Source organism: Ambystoma mexicanum, chromosome 2p (assembly GCF_040938575.1).
Source record: "Ambystoma mexicanum isolate Mex_15411 chromosome 2p, UKY_AmexF1_1, whole genome shotgun sequence".
NCBI classification, from domain to species: domain Eukaryota; kingdom Metazoa; phylum Chordata; class Amphibia; order Caudata; family Ambystomatidae; genus Ambystoma; species Ambystoma mexicanum.
The window spans coordinates 741,511,543-741,531,179 of NC_090923.1; the positions used below are offsets into that span (position 1 = coordinate 741,511,543).

The 19,637-nt window shown below is 48.8% G+C and overlaps 1 protein-coding gene across 1 annotated transcript in view; it reads left to right on the top strand.

Moving 5' to 3' along the window:
- Positions 1-19,637, top strand: part of EHD2 (EH domain containing 2) — a 176,022-nt gene that overhangs the window by 38,603 nt on the left and 117,782 nt on the right. The gene's annotated exons all lie outside the window — the stretch shown is intronic.

The following is a 19,637-nucleotide window of genomic DNA, read 5'->3' on the forward strand; positions in this document are numbered from 1 at the left end:
TTATATAAGGCAGTATGCAGGCATAGCATATAAAGCTGCTCTATCCTCTGATGGTGGAGTATGGACATATGAAGGCATACCTAGGCATGTGAGGCTGAACGCGGGCCTATGATGCTCTGGCGTGCATATGCCATCTGTACATAGAAAAGTAAGCTTGAAACGGAACACATGAAAGTGTTCTGGCATATTGTGGGGGTATGTGTGCATGCAAGGATGAACATGGGCAAAACGGGCTGGGCGGCCTATGGAAAGGAACAATGTCCCTGGAGGATAGCTCAGCGGCAACGTGCTCACCTTGGACACGAAGCCACACAGGTTCGATCCCTGGTCCGCGCTTGGAAACCTCCGGGTATTAAGCGCGTTAAAAATACGCAACTATGAGACATATTCCTGTAACAGTGCCTCAATGCCCCCGTGCTGTGTGAGCGCTTTAAAAATGCAAATAAATTGTGAAGGCTTTAGGGGGCATCTGGTGTGGTGGCGTGTGCTGGCTACCACAACACACTAATACACATTCTACACCAGATGTAGGGCAGCCAGCACCTGACTCCGAAATACATGGGGGCTCTTGATGCCCCCGCTACAATACCCCCACTTTAGGCCACGCCCAGCAGAAGATGACCACGCACTTTCTGGACCCTCCCACTTGCAGCACCGAATAGTGAATATTGTAATAACTAAGTGAACGTTCTTAATATGTCGAGCAGATGTTTGTGGCGACTCCTAAAAGGCGCTGGGTCACCCCGGGGAACCCCCTTTATGCTGCTGTATGAGCCCCCAAAACCTGTGAGGCTCGCCATGCCTCTGAGGGCCTCAGGCTGGCGAGAGTGCCTGTGACTGCTGCCGACATTTTTTGTTTAAAACATTTCTTTTGTTTGATTCTGCAAGTATGTTGCCCTAGATTCGCCGGCTCCACTATATAAACACCACCGCGGCCCGGAGCCAGCTCTGGGCAGAGGAATGTCCGCTGCAGCGGGAGGGAGGGCATCCGTGGGCGGGTGGGAATGGAGCCCAGCCCGCCCGGCACCGAAGCGGACACACCTTGAGCTCCCTTAGCTTTCCAAATAAGAAGAGGAGCTGTGCGAGAGTGTTCAGGAGCCATTATGATACAGCGTGCCCCCCAACACTGCTCTGACTGGGACAAAAGCAGGCAACCCTGCAAAATGCGGTGAAGGCCCCAGATAGGAACTCAGGCCGCGGACGTTCAGAGGCCTTGGCCGGTGCTGGAATTGGGCCGTATTTCTCCGGATCGGGGATGCAGCAGAACATGTGAAATCCATTTCCACCCTTCATTACTTTGGGCTGCTAGGAGGTGCTATTGCATTAGAGTATAGATAGGGGGAATTGGCATAGGAGGAGAGGACACAAAGCTTGTAGGTGTTGTTTGGCTATTTGCCCACCCATAGACTGCACATGATCATACTAATCCCTATGGCCATTCTCGCCCAGTCCAATACACCTCCTCATGGGAACACCTTGAGCATTCTTTATTCAAGTCTTACCATCAAACTTTGCACTGGAAGTGCCTGCCAGTGTTTTCTCAAAGCAGTCTTCTGAGATGAATGACCTAATTGAAGCTGTAAACCTGCTGCTGGTGCAATATAAATGTCTTAACCTGGCCTGCCTTCAGCCACTCGATTTATAAGCAGTATGTGCGTCCTTCGCCCAAGTGCTGCCAAAAACAAGCATTGGCAAAGCCAACATTTGTGAGTTGTGTGTAAGTACTAGGCTTTTGCCAGGCACTACTATTAGATGCCCAGGTACTCGCACCATTTTGCACCTGCTATCATCAACAGCGAGTCAATGTATGGCATTGCCTGGCAAGCACCTTTCCCATTCCTACACAGAATCCCAAACTGTTGTCATTACCAGTGTTTGTTTATTTTAGTTTGTTCGAAATGCTTAAAAGGGCATGGTGGAAACTGGGGTGCGAACCGTTGTCAGGCAAAACACTTGCCCACAATACTACTTCAGTTTCTCATTAGTTTCCTTGTGAAATCTCTTGTTAAGATTGTACTCTACAGGGACAATTTTCAGTATGGGTTTTTAGGTTTAAAAGGTATGCAGCTTTTATACCTTGCTTGGAACATTACAGGAAACACCCCTCCCTTGGATTATTTTCCAGGTGTTCATAATTAATCTCCTGAGAGGCAAATGTTTTTTGGGGCAGTGAGAATAGAGCCTCCTGCTAAGTCGATGGTGGGATCCCAGAGTAAAAAGCTACATTTCCAGCACCGGTCTTGGACTGGGGTAGTGGTCGGGGGCTCCTCTAGTATTGTATTGTATTCATCATTTATATAGTGCCCTTATTTATTTGGCCTCAATGCGCTTTGTGGTTGGAACGGCTACGGGACCGAAGTACATGTGTGTGAGATTTTAAGAGTTTGTGTGCATTTTGCAGGTTACGTCTTAGGCGGGCTGGCAGCCCAGAGGTGCAGCATGTGGGCGGGTGCTGTTGGTGGTATAGGATAGAATGCTAGTGCCAAGGACTTGATGTGTGCCCAGCTAGACCGACATTTTTTTATAGGTTGTCACTGTATACTAATTGCATAGGTGTTGAGATACGTTGGGGGTTTCAGTGTAGATGGCTATGCGAGCTACTAGGCCGGATTTGCATAGCCATAACTGCATTCTATAGTGCATGGATGGGCGCCGTGCCTGTGGCCTGTGTCCTTAGATGGGGGCGGGGGCAAGGTATACATACCTTAAACTCGGATGAAGTTCATCTTCGATGTCATTTTCATAGGTCCAATGCGATTGGCTGGTCTTGCCAGTTGCGGTCTCCCTAGATTCAGAGCCTGAGCAGTGGTGAAGGAATACATACATACCTTAAGCGTGGATAGAGTTCATCTTTGATGTCATTTTCTTAGGTCCAAGGCGATTGGCTGGTTTCACCAGTTGTGGTCACCTTAGATTGAAAGCCTGAGCAGTGCGAGAGGGGGCCGGATGCATGGGGTAGTGATGTACGATCGTCTGGGGGTGCAGGGGTGGAGGATGGATTTTTCACAGTGTGCCGCTGCGAAACGCTGCCTTCATCCGTGGAGGGTTGGGTAGATAGGTGTTTTGTCGGGTTTGGACCACTGTATCTGTGCGCGTATCAACAGTATACAGTACGAGAAGGTTTCAGGAGGAGGAAGGGAAGAGCCAGGGTTTGAGGGCCTTTCTGACTGCCAAGTGATTATCAATGTTCGGATGTGCAGAGGCAGAGAGTTCCAGATGACTGGCGCTTGGACAGTGAAGGAGGGTCTGCCCAGCCTGGTGCCGTTGTAGTGTGGGACAACTAGGAGAGGTGCTGTGGCGGATCTGAGTGTCCTTGAGGGGTGGTAGCGAGTGGGTTTTTCTTGGAGGAATTCCGGCCCGATGTGGGTGGCGCGATGAGTGATGCACATGGCTTTAAAGGTAGTGCCTCAACCAATAGGGAGCCAATGGAGGACTCTTAGTGTAGGCCTGATGTGTTCTCTGGGAGGGAGGCTAATGAGCAGGCGGGCGGCAGCGTTTTGTATTCGTTGGCGTTTCCTTCGCTGATATGCCAGTGCAGTACAGCCTCCTGCCTTGAAGTAAGTAGGCTATTCCAATCTCAATGAGATGACACTGGCTTGTTACTGGCTGAGCATAGGTTTGAACCCCCAGCAGGGGAAACATTTTTTAAAAAACAAACAAAAACAAAGGGAATAACCACTGTATTGCATTTAGGTGCATTCTTGAGTATAGCCACTCGGCACTTCTCCCCTTCCACTTTCCTGCACATGCGCGATCTGAATGACACTGGGCCTAGTAAGATCGTTGTTTCGTCCTCCCTATGTTTCCCCCTCCTTGTCTTGTCGTGCCTAGAAACACTTGTGTACAGGCGCGTTATAAATTCCACATCATATCTTATCATATTATAGCCACTGTATTGAATTTAGGTGCATTTTTTAGTAAAGCCACTGTATTCAAACTAGGTGTATTTTTAGCCAGTGTGTCTAAGTTAGCTGCATTTTAAGAATAGCCACTATATTGAATTTAGGTGCATTTTTTAGCATAGCCACTATTTTGAAGTGTGTTTATCATCAGGTAATAGATGAGGGACACCGAAAGCTACTCCTGTTTAGGACTTTCGGTATCGCAATGACGTCATGGCGTTGGGGTGTGTGAGACTCGCGCTGCGTCTAATATGCGTCGGGGAGCGTTTTAGCGAGTGTGTGCAATTAGACGTTTAGTGTGTCTCTGCTGTAATATTGTGTTTATGAGATGCCCATATGGAAATCATTGTGCGTGCCTGTGCTCGCCGGGTGAGTATTCCTCGTTGGGAGAGGATGTGTCCTCTCGTGGTTAAAGCCCTGTGTTTAGGGTAAGAGACTAATTCTCTCAGCTCCTCTGCACAGTGTGTGTTCTTGGGCAAACGAGTGCCCCTGTGCCTGTGTGTTCTTTGCTGCACCGCGTGCGATCTATGGACGCGCATAGACACAGCCCTATTTGATGCCACTGCGGCTTTTCAGTACGTGTGTGTACTGTGCACTGTGTGTGCTCAGCACACCACACATCTCTAAAAATACCGCTGTGAGCCACCTCACACCGTCAGAGCTATGCGCCTTCTTTTCCAGAGTTTTCCTGCTTTCCCCAAACTTGGCTGACTTGTTTGTTCTCAAGGCTTTTTTTTCCTTTTTCCACTGCAGGCCAGTTCTGCTAAATGAATCACTCCATTGTTTTAAGCGCAGCTGAGTATTTGGGCGCACTGAGCGCAGCCCCGGGAGGCGAAGGAAGGGAGGGGAGCACCGGGTGCCGACGTATGGACGGATACTTGGCGCTATGGAGAGTTTTCACCCTTAGATCTGATAGCCATACATGGTAGGACGTTGTGTCTCTCTTCCCTCGTGCATTCCTGGATTGGGGAAGCTGCTCTTTACTAACACTGGGGCCCACCAATTCAACGAGAATTGTGGAGGCCAGCATAGCTCAAGTAGGCCCAGTGAAGGGCCTCAGTGTGCTGCAGAGTTCTCCCATTCACACCAGCATGGTGGGGGTCTCGTGGCCCAGAGCTGGGCAAACGCAACCTCCTGATAGTCACCCTGAGCTGGGTATTTCCCGCGTTCTACATATTGATTGGGTGCCGACATCCACAGTGAGGCAGGAACGGGGCCTAGCTCGTCATTCTCACAACAGTGTATCCGGCACTGTGTCGTCTTGCTTCTAAGGAGAGCGTGTTGCCGCTGAGCTATCCTCCCGAGACTACCTGCCCTGGGAAGGCGGCGCAGCTTTCGGGCAGTGACACCAGACGGGTTCCGGAAGCCGGGGTGTATGCAGTAATTTGGCCCCATATGCACTTGGGGCCTAGAGTAGGAGTCAGCATAAACTAGAGAGTTATGTTTCTTTTATTGCAAGTTTAAACCTTTTTAGGCAATCTTCACTGACTTTTAAATAAATGTAATTACCTGACTAAATGCAACTCATTTTTATCGAATCTGTAATGATGAAAGGCTGAGAAAGGACAACCTGGATTTTGGTCATATGTACGCAAGTTGCAAAAAAAGGTCTCTGGAAATGCCCATAATGTGAACTTGGCTGCACGGGACAGATGAACCCCCTAAATTGCCCTCCCTCCTTAAGATTCCCCCATCATTCTTGCTCTGTATACCCCCATTGTTGTATCCAATCCTCTGTTCCTTGCTGTCCAGGTTTGCGGTATACAAATGCCATGCATAGACAGGCAAATGTGTTCTCTTCTGCTGCATAATAGTAATCTTCATGCACAATAAATGCTCTGTACCACTGCCCACATTCCACACAAAACTACTTCATTCACACGCTTGTTTTGTAAAATAAATCCTGAAAGAACGCTCTTAAATGATGTTCTGTAAGTCTTGACATTGTTAGCACATGTCATTTGGTTTTTCTCTGCAGTTTATAAATACAGGTCTACACGAACCAGAACATATGCTCTTAGGCCCTGATTCATGGAATGATGTGCGCGGTAAATAGGGACATTGCACGCCAGACCGCGCGCAAACCTCAGTTTGGTGATTCATGGAAACAACTGTACTTTACGTGGACTTTGCGCCGACACCTCGCAGAGCATGGGCGTGACCTGCGCATAGACCAGAGTAGGGGGCGGAACATGCAAATGGGGAAGAACAAGGGAAAATGTGGGCCTTACGAGGGACGGGCCACTGGCAGTCCATCACATGCCCACAAATGTGCATAACCAAGCGTATTCATGGATCTGTCCATGCACCCTCTCATCTAGGAAATGGCCACGCAAAGCAATTGATCTATCTGCCACCCAAAGGCAGGTGTACAGACACTTGCGCATTGGAATCAGCATGCAGAGGTCAGATTGGGTGTTGAATTTAGGAGTGCATGCATGCAGTCAGGTTTCCGATAGGACTCGGGGGTGCTCGTAAGCAGTGTAGCAGGGTGCAGCAATGGTTTACGGGGGTTTGCACGCATGTCTACTGGGAAATGACAACTTCTTCATATGTGATATACATGTTGAGGGGGTACGTGAATAATTAAGGGAGACCCCATGCACCCCCGCCGGGCTGCTGGCACGGTCGTGGGAGTTCTCAGGCAGTTTTACCGGGGTGAAGTGCATCACGCGTAAGGAGTGGGCAAAGGTCTGTTTCCATGACTGGAATGGCTCTGCGTGTGGGCGTGTTTTGGCCGTTCTGGCCATTGCTTGTGCATGTGGTTACTTTGCGTGAGCAAATCCATGAGTATGTGCAGCACACAGATTTTCATATGTGCGACGGGCCGCGCAGAGTCGTTCTCAGCGTGCAGGCTTTGTGGGATCTATGCGCCCTTTCGCATGAATCGGACCCTTAGTCTTGAAAATAAAAAAACAAATTTGGACAGGATCTCAAGGTGTCACATCCCAAGGCTGGCTGATAATTTCCTACCTCCACAAATTTATTTTACTATTTTCAAGATGAAGCATGCATGCAGTCATTGTTTTATTTATATGCAAAAGGTCTGGGAGTCCCTCTACCGAGAACGTACATGGCCAAATAACCTTCTCTGGGCAGGTTCCGACTTCGGAGGGTCTACAACCCTGTTTTAGCTCATTGTACCTTTCACAAAGGAGAAATATCCATTTGCATATCAGTCGGGTCCCACCCACACCGGCAGCCCAGCACCAAAATGCTAGGCAATTCTCCTCTGAACCAGAGTACCAACAGCAACCCAGACACGTGTTCGGCCTAGTCTGGCCTCATCAGTGAGGTGAAGCTGTGCCTCTCTAAGCACAGTGAGGCAGGGTTACACGTCTGGATTTCAAATGGTGGGTGATTTGGAAGGAGCTCGGGTGCATGAAGCTGCATGCCGTGGAGTACAATGACTCAAAGCAGGGCTTTAATGGGCTGAGGCAAGCTGGGGTGGGACACTGCAGGGACTCTCTGAAGTCCTGTTAGCCCCAGACGACCAGGCTGCTAGAAGCCAAAGCCCTTTTTCTGAAGCCGCAAGCTCTCGTAAATGAGTGAGAGTTTTAGGCTTTAGGAAAAAAGGCTTGGGCTTTTAGTGGCCTCGCCTTGGCTTCCTTAATTGTGGTGCCGACCCCCGCCAGGCATCCCTTTAACTAAAAGATGCAGGGATTGTCATCCTCACACCACGGGTGAGAGGGTGATGATCGCTGCAAATGGCTGCCTCTCTGGGATCAGATGCAACATTTACCTAAGCAGCATGCCACCAGGTAGTCCACGCCCCCTTTAGGGGCATTTAGGCCACGTTCTCACCAAGCTCCCAATCCCCTCCTTTTGGTATGCCACGTAAAGCACTCACTGAAAATAATGGTGGCCTTTTTAGATGACATTTTTTTCAATTATTTTTTTCAGTGTTAATAGTACACAGCTCTTGCATAAAAAGGCATCGCAAATGGTTCGCCTGTGATCCTTCCCAGTCAACAGCAACTAATTTGTGACAGAATGGGCCTAATTTATAAAGTGTTTTTCAATGTGATTTATCGCCTACATTGGAAAAGAGCAGGAGTTCAATCAATATATCCCCACGTTTTCCTTTCCTGCTCGAGTGAGTCTTTCCACAGCCCTCGCTCGCGCCCCTCCCTATCCAGCTGTTGCCTGAGTCCAGCTGCAGAGCCAGTGAAGGGAATGTTGTGGAACATGGCTCAGGGTAGCCATGGCTGCTGCTGCGCCCTGGGGGTGTGGCGTTGAAGAGGACCACCCCTCTCCCCCATCCCCCCACAGTCCCATCCCCCTTCCCCCACAGCACCTTCCTTCCTCGCCCCACCCGTCTCTCCATGTGGCGCACTCTTTCCACGGCTCTAATGAGCGGGTATTTACAGTATCCCGGAATGCCTGCTTCTATGTGGAGGAGACGTGTGGAATCTTGCACTCGGGAGCTTGGCGCGCGCTTAGACAGCCATTGTTTGCCCGGGACACCACGCCACGTCACCGCGTACATTAATCCACGGCCTTGTCACCTGGGGGAATACTCGATGCTTTTTAAAAATAAAACACAAAACGTTTGTATTGAGTTTGAAGGAATTGTGCAGGTCGAGTAGGAAGCAAAATCTGCTAACTATACGCGGGAATACTAGCAATACACGGGTAGTATAGCTCCGTGGCAACGTGCTCTTCTTGGGAGCAAGATAACGCAGAGCAATACAAGCTGAAATCACGGTCTGCGCTTAGAAATCTCTTTAAGCGCGCTATAAAAAGCGAATTATAATAGTTATGAGATTTTACGCCGCACTACATCGGCCCAGCCCTAGTTGTTTCTTCGGAGCGTGTCTTATTGTTTAGAGGTAGGGGAGAGGGAAAAGAGAAAAGGTGCGAGAATGTGCGTTTTATTTGTAATTCATTTGATAGATTACATATAATGGCCAAGCTGCCAATAGGCTGCCTCAGAACGCTGTTGTAGAAACATGGGTGGAGGGATGGAATCGGGGCGTGGGGAAACAATGGGTGGGCTGTTAAGCCCCATATACCTTTAGCAAGTGTCCCACCCTCCTGTTTGTCTGCAAAGGTACGTTTTTGCCTTCTGAGGTGGTCTCATGGGTTGTATGTTCATTCATCCCCGTTTTTTTTGGAGGGTGGGCCCAAAGAACCCCATCCCTAGTATTTATTTCCTATACCCCATGTTAAGATGGATTTCTAAACTCTGACCTGGTGTGGAGTTTAGGAGGCTGCCCTAGTTTAGTGGAACAGGGGAACCTTCTGGACAAACCAGACTAATCTACGGTACCTTGGCAAGCAGTCAAGACTAGGGGCCTCATTACGAGGTTGGTAACCCGTCGGTGCGTCCAGCAGGTTGCCGCCAACCTGTAACACCGAATCCGGCACCTCACTTCCCGGTGCCACCGGGACATTGCAACTCCCGGCGGCGTGGGAAGTCAGGCGCCTTTTTTCGTAAGTTCCCATAGACCCCCATAAGACTCTATGGGAGTGGGGAGACAGAAGCACAGTTGCTAACGGTGATGGTGCTTCGGTGAAGACTCTGCCTACTGGGGCCAATGCACCCGGCAGGGTCAGACCTGCTCGTAGTGTGCCTGGCAGGGCTGCTTACTGGCACCCTTGTTTTCGGACCACCACACTTATAATGATGCCTCAGGAGACGAGTGAGTGTTCGGAAACCCACAATGAGCACCCACAGTAAAACTCCACAGATTACTCTTAGACAGATGTATATCAAAAATACATTTATATTAGACCTTTAAAACTAAACACAAATAAACCACAATAATAATAAAACAGTTACAACACACGTTTTTCACCATGTAACATATATGCAAAATGCGTTTAGACTAATGCGGATGAAAGGGGAGAAAATAACCACAGCCTGCAACAGAAGAGATAAGTTCAACACAGATATCGCATTAGGCACTTCTCCAAAGTCAATCCCTAATTTATGCAGTCCAGCCCTAATAAGTGAGGAGCCTTGTGCTCAAAGTACAGTAGTGCGTTAATAACGCATGGTTGTGCGTTAATCGAAAAGCGGGTTTTCTTCAGGGAGCTGTAGCTGCTCAGAAAAGGGGGTTGAGGTGATGAAGAGTAACGCCCTACTCCTTGAGGAGGGTCTACCCTTGCAGATAGATTGACTTTCAGAGTTCGGGAATAGCTGGGGAGCGCAGGCTAGCCCAGCTAAGGTGAGCATCTTTTTAGGGATTCTTGTGTGTAAAAACAGATGAATGTACCAGGGGGCCACTGGTAAGTGGTGCAAGTACTCAGCGACCCTCAACACAGACCGGGCCAAACTTTACCAGTCTAGTCCAGTTCGCTAGTAGGTTTCATACCTGCAGTTACAGGTCACTCCGGCTCTTAGTGGCTGCGTGACGGGACGATCGTCCGCGGCAGGACAGTAGACCTTTCTCCACTCGCGGAGAAAGGAGATGGATAGTTCCAGTGCAGCATGTCTCAGAACATGGGGGGCAGGTCTGCAGGCACTTACAGTGACAGTCACCACAGTGGGGCGACACATGGACCGCAAATGCTCGAGGCGTGGTGCACTCTCATAAATCGTGACTCAAAGGAGCCAGGATAATGAGCTTTAGCAGGAGAGGGCACGGGACCACAGGTAAGAGTTTCCCAAAGTCTTAAGTCTCAACTCAGGTCAGCGGCACTCCTATACGATACCCCGGGTTCGACCTAGTCTCTTTGCTGGATGGCCCAGGAACACTTCCAAAGAGGCTCGTTGCGAGGGTAAACAGGAGGTGCTAAGAGTAGTTCGTCCCACTACTCCAAAGGGTCAAAATGCCCCTGGAGGCCTTCTTGGTATGCTACGAAAGCAGGGGTCCAATGGGACAACAGTGGGGTCAGGTTGCCAAACCTTACAGCACATCCCTGGCGGTTCCATGGGTCTGCTCTTTCATTTAGTATACTTGGCTGCTTCTGTACTTCGGTGTGAACTTGAGGTGATCAACCTGCAATGGATGCAGAGCCCCTTCTCTTATCCAAGATTCGCTTTGCCCTCAAACGGGATAGCCAATGGAAGATCTGCTCTCTTGCATGCACGTCAGGCGTGGGCCAATCGTGGCCCATGGTGGTTCTAGTCATTCAGGCCTACCAGACATACTGGCACCAGTAGTGTGGATTGAGACCAGACAGTCCCAACCCTCTTCCTGGGCACGAACACACATGACATGCAGGAGCCCGCGAAAGATGTGATTTTTGTGGGAGACTGCATGCCCAAATAAGTAATACCTGGGTCTCTCGACATCAGGGAAGGCAAAGGGACAAAATGTACAAAGGACAGAATAAAAGACTTTCGGCACTGGCCACAGTCTTGGGTCAAATGTGGTAAATGCGGTATGTTCCATAAAAACAAAGTAAATATACTTTAAAAGTAAACTGCTGCCACCAGTTCAACCTAGGTACACTTGTACAAACATCAGAAAAATCCATAGAGGGTTGCTAGGGCCAAAAAACCAAAGGCCCCCTACTCCCGGTACTGAAAGGTACTTGGCACATAGATGAAAAGTTACCCAGAAATGGCAACATAGTCAAAGACTAAGGGAAACATAGTTTCCCAGTACTGACAGTGTGAAGGATGTGTCAGTTTCCCCATAACAAATGAGCAAAAGCCCAGAGGAGTGTAGCTGAAGGCTGCGCTCCACTGGAAAAAAGTCAGGTTAGGTAAGCCAAAAAAAAGCAAAAAGTTTGGGGGGTCCATAAATGGAGGGAGCATTGCACCCCCACCTACCTTACATATGCCCTTACCAACCCCTTACCACCACCTTCATATTTTTCGATGATTTTTCTGGCAAAACATTTTGGTAAAAAAAGTTACGTGAAAAGAAATAGGCGATGGATGAACGTCATACTCACTTATTAGTTTATTCTCAAGGATGAGTGGTGGCCCTTCTGAGCCAAGAGCCGCAATGAGACATGGAGTTGCCAGTAGCTTTGCACTTAACTGGCGTTCGGGAAGCCTCTCGCCCCTTTTATTTCATCAACACACGTGACCACAGCCATCTGAATTCACAACGTGCTGTGGTCACAGAACCAACATCAGGTGACTGCACCGTAACACACTGCAGTCATAACATCCCATGCCAAGGGTATAAACAGGAACATGAATATAAACTTTATTCCCAACAGCATAAACCAGGTCTGGAGGTAATCTGACCATCTAGCTCTGTCCACTCGCACTCATGCACTGGCGGGCCCGGCCTTCTGGGCCTTCTACTTCCGTCATTCCGTTCGGCTGTCCATGAGTCTCTTGCCGGGGGCCTCAGTTCCTGCTTTAGGTCGCTTGTTGGTGTTCCTGGTTCCTGCAGCGACAGGAAGAACACCTCTTCAGTGACATAGTTCCACTCCAGTGAGGCTCCCAATTCATCCTTGTCTCCACGGTCATCAGTGTCCTCCTCCTGCCTGTCGGCCTCCTCCACAATGAGCGCCAAGGCTGCCTTCATCGGCCGGTTTCTCCATTACTCTCGCCCCCTGGCCCCAAGGATGTGCGTCAGGGGAATTCCTGTTTCCTTAAGGATCAAGGTGCGCAATTTGTTGGACCAGCATTTTTGAATGATTTGGCCCCTCAGCTATCCCTCTTCATCGACAAATGCACACGTTGCTGCAAGCTGGCGCAGCCGGGTCTAAAATGTGTTGATGGACTTGGTGGCCTATTGCGCCGCCTGCCGGAGCTGGAACCTTTCATAGTCAATATTGACCATTGGGTCAAAGTAGTTGCACAGGGCTCTCCCTGCAGCTCAGTACAACCCATCGCCCGGAGACCACACTCGGTATAGCCTGTGAACTTCGCTCCCTGCGTAGAGTAATAGGAGCGTCTTCTTTTTGGCATTGTCATCTATCTCAGCTACTTCAAAGAATATGCCTAGGCATTTGAGCCAATGTACACAGCTTGGTCCTAGGGTTGCAGGGCTTGCCTTCATGTTGAACTATGGCACTGGATGGCTGTGGAACGACATGCCTGCAGGCATCCCAGTGCCTCTTGGGCTTGGGCTAAGTGTCATGAAGCTGGGGCGTCCTGGTGGTGTGAGCGCAGGCCCTCGGGGCATCTGTCCCTCTGCCATTGCTGGCAAACATGGAGCCCTGCATCATGTTGAGCCTCTCACTGGACGGGGGCACTCCTATGCCCACCTCTTTTGGCTCTGCCACACGAGCACTCTCCTGAGGGCTGCAGCTGAAGAGGTCACTATGTCCGGGTACTATCTCACCCCTCTGGGCTAGGGGTCTGGGCCCTTGGGTGATGCCAACAGCTTGTGAGTGCTGGGGCCCTTTGGCCTGTGTGGGGAGTCTCTCACCTTGTGTCAGGCTGGCTGGTGGGTACCAGTGCTGCCTTGATGCTGTTGTCCCCCAAGACCATCCCTGGTCAGTGGCTGGCCTGCACACAGCCTCCCCCGATAGTTCACCCAGCCCCTGTGCTGGGTTGATGGGCTGTTCTGGGTGATGCTGCACTCTGGCCGCATGTGCACTCTAATACGGAGAGCTGCGGCCGGGACTTACAGGTCTGATGGGGTCCCCCGCCGGCTGTACCTTGATAAGATATGTGCTCCACGTGTGGCCCACTCTGGGGGCCTTCCTCTCTTTATTCTCTTTCCAGGGGCCCTGCGCTCCACTGCCGGGAGAGTTGTAGAGGCGGGAGCGCAGGGACTCTCTGCTACTTTCCACCCCCTCTAGCACCACAACCCGTCTTCTTTTCTCTTTTTTTTCAGCCTCTCACTCTTGGAAAAGTAACCTCTGCATGGAGGCACCACCGACGCACCGGGAGGACTGGCTACGCTGCGAGACACACCCTCCGCCGGGAGCTCCACCACAGGGAGCGAGGCAAGTTTGTATGTCGTGGAGGCCGGCACACGCGCGAGTTCTGCAAATCTCGTTGCTAGTTGTTGTAGTGTCTGGGGAAGCCAAGCCCTACTCAACCATGCGCTGCAATGAGACACAGAGTCGACACAGAGTTGCCAGTAGCTTTGCACTTAACCGGCGAGCAGGAAGCCACTCGCCCCTTTTATTTCATCAACACACGCGACCAGAGCCGTCTCAACACATGATATGCTATGGTCACAGCACCAACATCAGGTGACTGCACCGTAACGCGCTGCAGTCATAACATGTGGCAGTGAATTGCATAGGGACTGTGTGGAGTTGACTTTGCTTAGGTAGTTCTAATTTAGGTGTCTGATCAGTTTTGAAGGGAGTCGCTTGTTTGTGTCGCGGTGTCAGGCAGACACAGCATTGATGTTGTGGTGCGTGGTATGCGCAGGCCGTGTGCAATCCCCCTAGCATGCACGCAATGACGTGGGGACGTCGGATGGCATCACTATGTCCATAAAAGGTACGGGGCCTGGAGCACATGAGCGAGGACTCTGTGCAGAGTATAATAGCAATGTCCTGTTTAGGGGCAGGACCACCTGCCCAGAGTCATTGTTGTCTGTTCCTGTGATCATCAGGAGCATCTTGATGATCCTGCAGTACTAGGTGTCTTCCCTATCCTCCTGGCTTCATGACATCCGCTGCCAACCCTGTACCAGTGCTAATTTGAATCCCTATTGTGCCCCTACAAGATAGCACATAACAGTTTGGCAGTTTGGAGGCTCTGTCATTTGGTCATTTGTGGACACATCAGTGGGTTTTTAGTTCTTTCCTCTTGTTGAAGATCACCAATGCAGGGGTTGCTGAGTTGGCATCTTGTGGCCTACCCACTTCATGTCGAGGATGAGTCGGGCAACATAGGTGTGCACTCTGCAAATGGCCTACTGTTTTGGCCAGAGGGCTGCCATAGATCCCACCCCTATAGCCGATGTGGGAGAGGACCAGAGTCAGGGTAGCACGTGCTACCCCAGGCCCCTCCCTGAATAGGCCACTGGCAAGCACCACAGAACAACAAACCAATGCACACCAGGTCGGCTCCCGGCCACATGCGTGACAGAAAGGAAATGACAATGTCAGTCAGGGTGGTCGACTTGCCACCTTGCTACTCTCCCCCACACCCCCTCTCCTTCACTCTTGCCCCTGCTCCTTAATTGTATCTCCTGCCACGTTTGTAAAGCTCTAGGAAGGATTGTTCTATATTTATGAACCTGCCTGCTGGGTGTGACCGTGGACAAGCCTCAGGCACAGCAAACCTACCTGTAGTGCCCCCTTTATCTGGCCTTCACCCATGACTCAGTGGCATTAGTCCCACGCTGAATTGCCTGCTGGACTCATGCCCAAAGTTCTCTGTACTGCCTTCTGCATTTTCTGAAACAAAAAAAGTGATGGGTGAAAGGTTTTGAAATAATCTAAACCACTGGCACTGCTCTGAGCAACGTTTAACCCATCTGCGCCATTGCAAAAGAAGTCCAGCCATATTCAAATCAGTCAGTTACTGCAACCAATGGGAGCAGCCCTGCCGGAACTGCTAGGTCAGGTCCCCTTTGCATGGAAACACAAGCAACCCCAGACATGTTCCGGACTTATTGGGCCTCATCAGTGAGTTGCATCTTGGTTCCCTATGTCTCCGCGAGCACACACCTAGACATACCCTCTCCCACATAGGGAGAAAAACTAAAACCAAGAAAGTGATGGGTAGAAGGATTTGAATTAATCTGAACCACTGGCACTGCTCTGGGCAACCTTCCATACCATTGTTTTTGAGCCCATCTGCACCATTGCAAAAGGGGTCCAGCCATCATCTCTTGGTTTTGTTTTGTCACCCTGAGTGGGACAGGTATGCCCAGATGTGGGTCCCATGCCTGTTGGGCCTAGAGAGCCAAGATACTCCTCATTGATGATGCCCAATGAGGCCAAAACATGTCTGGGATGCTTGTGGTCCAGTGCAGAAGGGATGTGACCTAGCAGTTCGGGCTAGACTGCCCCTTTAAGGATGAGACCAAGCCTAATTTGCATATGGTCTTAATCTTTCTGTAATGGCTTGGCAGACGAAGATTAAGTCCAAACCTTCCAGCTATCACCACATTGTTTTGTTTTGTCACCCGGTGTGGAACGGGTATGCCCAGACATGGGTCTTGTGCCTGCTGAGCCTAGAGACCCAAGCTACTCCTAACTCATGATGCCCAATGAGGCTGAAACATGACTGTGGATGACTGAGGTGGTCTTGTGCAGAAGGGATGTGATCTAGCATTTTGGGCTGGACTGCCCCTTTGGGGGTGGGACAAGGCCTGATTTACATATGGTCTTTCCCCTTTCTGTATTGGCTTGGCAGGTGAAGAACGATGGTCTGGAGGGTTGCCCAGAGCAATTGCCCGAGGTTTAAGATGATGTCTAAACCTTCCAGCCATAATCTGCTTTGTTTTGTTTTGTCACCCCGAGTGGGACGGGTATGCCCACAAGTGGGTCCCATGCCTCTTGGGCCTAGAGACCAAAGCTTCTCCTCACTGATGGTGCCCAATGAGGCCGAAACATGGTCTTTTCCCTTTTTGTAATGGCTCGGCAGGTGAAGAACGTTGGTCTGGAGGGTTGCCCAGAGCAATTGCCAGAGGTATAAGATCACTTCTAAACCTTCCAAACATCACCTCTTTGTTTTGTTCTGCATTTTCTGAAGCAGTTGTTTCTGACCAAGTAGTGTCCCCTCTGCTGGCAATTAGTATCATTGAGGTATCAAAAGTGGATATGTGGTGCCCCAGAGTTTGCAAACCCGCTCACAGGTTACCCTAGCTTTGAAGGGCATTAAAAAATTGCTTTTAAATCCTGGCCCCTGCATTTGTAAACTCACTCCACTCTGTTTCCAAACTTAGCACCTACCATTTTATTTCTTATATAGAAAGTATTCCCCATCTCTAAGGCATGCCAATTCCCTCCCCAAGGCCAGGGCATGCTCCAGATGCCATCTTTATGCCCCTTCCCATCACCCATCATAACTGCATTGTGAAGTTTGCAAACTTTTGGTCTGGATTTCTGGATTTACAAAGTTTTCAGTCTGGCATCCACCAATCAAGACCCTGGATTCTGACTGAATTTTGGGTTTGTGAGGGCCTGCGGTAGCGGCCCTGTAGTTATGATTAAGTTGCTCAACCCATAGGAAGAGCCCTTTTTCGGTGACTTATAACTTTGCCCCCACTCCCCCCCGGATGAATCCTCATGAAAGTTTGCAAAAAAGTATATGGCCCCGTCAGATTGATCCTGCGAAGTTTGGTGCAATAGAAAAAAAAAATTGCTTATGCCTACAGCCCAAACCGCTGGACGGATTTTCACAAAATTTGTGACAATAGCGGCATCTTGGTCCCAAAATCGTGCTTTTGTAAATTTGGTGTAAATTTGTCCAGTAGTTTTTTTTAAAAGGATCAAAAAGTAGGTAAACAAAATGACTGATATCTGTGCTCAGTCCGTGGACTAACTTCCCTGTTCAGTCCTCGGACGGGCCTCTGATTGGTGCAGAGGCCAACATGAGGTCTGTGGACATCAAACCTGCCCGCTGATTGGATCGTGAAAAGCGTGAGATGCGTCAGATTTTTGGAATTTCCTGCCATGTTGGATTTGCGGACATCCACCGGTGTCCACGAACATCACAATAAAAACATGTTAAAAAACACAACATTGCACTTGTCAAAAGTATCAAACAATCTCTGGGGAGGTGAAGGGTGATGAGGATGGGATGGGATATGGCCTTAACGAGCCACAAAACTGGTGTTTTATTCCCCAAACTCCGCAAACTGCCTGGGACAGCCCTGTGATGTTTGCGAACATCTCATTTTAGATGTTTGGGGGCATCTATGCTTATTTGTGCATTACAGGGTTGGTGAAAAACAGTTTTTGGATGGCTTATAATTTTGGCGCCACTCAATGGAATTGCATGAAATTTTGGAATTTCGTTTCTAGCCCTGATTCTGAAAGGTTTTGGAAAGTGTGGTTCTGTTTTGTGAAGAAGGAACAAAATTAGAAGGCGGGGTCCCAAAATATTACAAAGGCTTATAAATGTAGTGCCATTTGATGAATCTGTACAAACGTTTGCAAAAAGATTTTAGATCTAGATATAAACGTTTTGGAAAAGTTTGGTGGGATTTTGTCAAGAAGGGGCTACATTAGAGGGGGGCTCAACATTTTTAGATGGCTTATTACTTTGCTGCCGTTTGACGAATGTGGAAAAAGTTTTCAGAAACATTATTGACCCTACCTTGAATGTTTGTGCAAAGTCTGAACGAATTTTGTCAAGTGAGGGCTAAGTTATATGGCTATTGTATGTACATACATTTTGACACTTTTGAAAAAATTAAACATGGGCGGATTTCCAGCAAACTCGTGTAAGTAGCATTGGCAAGGACGTTAAAGCATGGTTTTGCAAATGTGTCAGTGTTTTTATTTTTTGACAAGTGTCATAATGTAGGTATAAAAAATAGTGATATACCTTTGGTGACCGAGGTATAGCCAATTGCCATGGGCAGTGGCCAGATTGCCAGGGTCATGGCATAAGGTCGTGGCGCAGACAATCTGGCTACTGGCCATGACCATGTTGGACGACCAATGGGGTTAAAATGGCCATGTCCACCAGGAACCAGCTATGTGGTAAAGTTTTTCGAAACTGGGATCGGTTTGAAAAGGGAAATAAATGTGCTAGTGGGTACAGTTTGAAGTGCTCGATGGGATTGCAGCAAATATGCACGAGGAGGGTCAGCAAGAAGTGGAAACCATGGTTTTGCAAATATGTCCTGTGTTTTTTTATTTTAAGTATAAATAGTAAGTATACAATACAGTGATATAACTTTGGCGTCTGGGCAATGGGCCGGGCCGTCAGGAAGGAGAAAAGTGTGCTGTAATTTGCTTATTGGGGCATACAGCATTGCCAAAGCAGTAGGTTTGAATGGGAAAAAATATTCTGCTTGCGGTTACAGCTGAAGTGGTGGACTAGATTAGAACAAACTTGCACGACGAGCATTAGCAAGGACTTGTTGGCATGTTTTTGGAAATATGCCTTGTGTTGTATTTTTCCAAAGTGTAACAATGTACGTACAAAAACGAGTGATATAAAGTTGGTGTCTGGGTACAGGGCCTGTCCCTCGGCAAACGCAAAAGTGTACTCTGATTTGCTTATTGGGGAATGTGGCATGGCCGAAGTGTATGCCCCATGGATTTGGAGACTGGCCATGGCTGACACTGAACTAGGATGCAAGGTAGGTGCAGTGAATAATAGGGGTGGTTAGTGGCCCAGATATGTGATCTCATCAATGACATTTGTGATGTGATCTTTGATGCCCTGGGTGTTAGTCTTAGCAGTGCACAGTGGCGGCGCGAGTTATGGTTGCTTAGCTTAGCACAACTGGCAAATTTCTGTGGTTGTTTGGCTTTACTTGTAACCATAATGTCCCTTTAACAAAGTTTTTTCATTGTATATATATATATATATGTCCCTTTAACAAAGTTTTTTCATTGTATATACAATGAAAAAACTTAGTTAAAGGGACATTATGGTTACAAGTAAAGCCAAACAACCTCAGAAATATATACATATATATATTTTTTTTTTGGGATCGTCTTGATATTTTTTTTTCCTTTAAACACGGGGTGAATTTTCAGCAAACCAAGCAAAGCATGCGAGTTGTACCAGACACCAATCAATCAGTCCAATAGTTAATTTCATATAGGAAATTCAACGCTATTTTTTTGACAACCCCTCTATAATTTTGCCCCATCAGTCCGTTCATGGAACTTAATACAACTTTTGCCCCAAAAATCAGAGTGTTCGAAATGTTTTACCATAGCTCTCAACTCACACGCTTTTGGCGGGTGTCACCCGCCTTGGAAACAGCAGACTCACCC